At 54.1% G+C, this 3,165-nt stretch overlaps 1 protein-coding gene across 1 annotated transcript in view; it reads left to right on the forward strand.

Annotated features, from left to right (window-relative positions):
- Positions 1–3,165, forward strand: part of FOXK1 (forkhead box K1) — a 53,123-nt gene that overhangs the window by 750 nt on the left and 49,208 nt on the right. The window lies entirely within an intron of this gene.

Here is a 3,165-nt window from a genome sequence, read left to right on the forward strand (position 1 = left end):
TTCCGGCTCACAGCGGCCCTGCGGGATGACATGGAGGGGGGTCGGTGTCCTACCCCGTCCTAGAGGGCGCTTTGAGCCGGTACCAACCCAAGGACAGGGAGTTTGGTATTGGTTTGCAGAGATTCCATGACTACTATTGTGGACAGGCCTCAGATGGAGGTACCATGGGTTAGGTCTTGGGCTGATGTTCGGATGTTCAAACCCACCAGCCACTCTGAGCGAGAAAGATGGGGCTGGCCACTCCTATAAAGACTGGGAAACCCACGGGGCAGCTGCACTCAGTCTGCAGGGTTGCTGAGAGTCCGAACGGGTGGGTGCTTAAGACGGGTCGTTCCTGCCCACAAGGTTGTGGTCCAGTGTTTTCCCAGGGGATTGTCAGTGGATTCTTCCTGCCCTTAGTCTGGAAGTTCTTCTGAGACCAAATTCGGCATCACCCGGTTTCCACAGACGGGCGGATGGTGGCAACACAGACGACGAGAATTCCCCCAGGAACCACCGCCCGTGGCTGACTCACAGCGACCCTGTAGGGCAGGGTAGAGCAGCCCCTGTGCGTTTCTACTCTTTACAGGAGTAGAAAGCCTCATCTTTGCCCCCGTGGAGCTGCAGGGGAGTTCTAGCTGCTGACCTGCCAGGTGGCAGCCCAGCGGGTGCCCCTACTATGCCACCAGGTCATGCGGAGCCCGAGCCTCATCTGCAGGTGCCCCTCCCAGGGGGCTCTGCTCTCTGAGTCAGAGATGCCTCGAGCCGCAGCCATGTGGCCGCCAGCCCGCCCTCCCTCCACACGCCGTGAGGCGTCCACACCTGTCAGCGCAGAAGGCTTCCCCAGACTCGGGCGTTCCTGGGCCACGCCTCAGGTGTCTCGGAACTGGACTGGCCGGGGTCGGTGAGTCAGGTTGGCGGTTTGGACCCAGCAAGCGGCTCCTCCAGAGGAGCCCCAGCAACGGAGCGGTTACGCACTGGGCTGCTAACTGCAAGGCCAGCCCTTTAAAGCCAGCAGCGTGGGCACACGAGCGCGCGCGCACATGCACGCCCCCTCACACAGGCCCGCACCTGCACACACTCGTGCGCACACGGCACCTAGGTCTGTCATCTTCCCGGGAGCCTCATCTTTCTCCCGCGGAGCCGCAGGTGGACTTGAGCTGCCACAGCCGAGCGCTTACCCCCACACCCCACGTCTCTTTGCACGTCTGCTCCAGACCTCCAAGAAGGGACCAGATGCCGGAGACGCCAGCGGACCTCCCCAGATGCAGTGCCCCAAATCCGCTTCCTGCCGCGCGTTCATCAGCAGGGGCTGGGGACAATGCAGAACGAGGCAGGGGCTGATACCCCAGGGAGAGAGAGATGATCAGTAGATAGAGGATTAGTGACGAGGGATGGAGGTAATGATAGACTATAGACTGGTGACAGGTAGCTAGGTAGATGACAGAGATTGTTTGATGATGGATACATAGGTAGATGATACATCTATAAGTAAGTATGTAGGCTTATAATAAATGATAGATTGATAGAAAAATAATAGCTAGAAGAGGGATACATAAGTAAATGTTAGATATTTAATAGGTATATGATACATAATAGTTATATGATAGGTAAATAGGTAGATTGATGACAGATATAGAAAGCTACATGGTAGGTAGATGATTGATGATAGAGTTGATGATAGATAGATAGATAGATAGATAGATAGATAGATAGATAGATAGATAGATGATAGGTAGGTAGATAATAGATTAATGATAGATCTATGATAGGTAGATGATAGATTGATGATAGATGATAAGTAAGTAGGTACATAAATAGATGATAGATAGATAGATAAAGATTTACAGTCTCTGCAACCCGCTATCCGGTCTCTGTGCATCCACACCCACTTGCTGGCATCGGGTTTTGTTGTTTGATGTTTACGTACGCCTGTAATTATATTCCCACCGGGAGAGGGTTTTCTTTGTTATGTTCATGAGCAGGGTGAGTACGCACTGTGCTTTGAGTCCAGAAAAAGAAGAAAAAACACCTGCCTCCGAGTGGATTCTGACTTATCACGACGCTACAGGACAGAGCAGAACTGCCCCTTTTGGTTTCTGAGACGACGTCTTTACGAGAGCACACAGCCTCCTCTTTCTCCCAAGGAGTGGCTAGTCGGTTTGAACCGCTGACCTTGTGTTATCAGCCCAACTCGGAACCCACTGTACCACCAGGGCTCCTTAGTCAATCATTTAGAAGGTATCAAAGAGCCAGACACAGGGATCTTCAAGGAACCAGAAAAGAGAGGCTGAAAGGCAAGGACCAACAGACAGAGAACGCCTTCCCCCAAGGCCGGCTCGCTGGATGCTCAACCTCTCACCTCCTGCTCTGTAAGAAAATAAGTTTCTGTTGGTCAAAACCACCCCCTTGTGGTACTGCTGAGCTAGCAGCCCCAGGGGACCTAGATACTGGCTCTTTGTGGCCTTGCGTCCTGGCAGCCCTGGGGAATGGACACAGGGCGGGAAACCTTTAAAAATAGCTGCTTCAATTAAGACGTCTACTCTTACTACTAAGTGGTGTGTGTCAGTGACTCTAATGGCCTAGTAGGTCCTGCTGAGACACGACAGGCTCATAATTACACACTGGGCCCCCTCCAGTCCAACAGCAGCTTTGCAGGAAGCCCGGGCCAGCGGCGCTGGGCTGCTGCCAGTGGAATGACAGCGCTGGCAGAGGGACAGTCCCTCCCTCCCGCCCCCACAGCCTGCTCCCCCCACCCACCCTAGAAGAATTGCTTGTGAACTCAGCAGTTTCAGTCCCTATGGATCTTCATTATAAAGCCGTCTATCGGTGCTCCCTGGCCAACGGACAAGGTCCTCACCCCCAAGCAGACCAGAAGTTCACATTTAAAACACAAGCTCACTGCCAGCGAGTGGATTCCGACTCACAGTGACCGCTCCCCGAAACTCCAGGTGTACCATGCCCCTAGAGTGATAGCTGCCAGCCTGAAATCGTGCCCCTGGAGGGTCCCCCATCCTTACTCTGGTCTCCAAACCCCTTCCTCCCGCCCGGGTGCAGCACCTCCTCCTGTTGCATGATAGCTGGGCTCGCTACGACTGGGAGCCCACCGTTCCAGCTAGAGATGCCGTGGCCTAACGCCAAACCCCAAATCACTGTCATTCCGGCTCACAGCGGCCCTGCGGGATG

This window comes from Echinops telfairi, unplaced genomic scaffold (genome assembly GCF_000313985.2).
Source record: "Echinops telfairi isolate 266 unplaced genomic scaffold, ASM31398v2 ScPeMD7_5;HRSCAF=22, whole genome shotgun sequence".
NCBI classification, from domain to species: domain Eukaryota; kingdom Metazoa; phylum Chordata; class Mammalia; order Afrosoricida; family Tenrecidae; genus Echinops; species Echinops telfairi.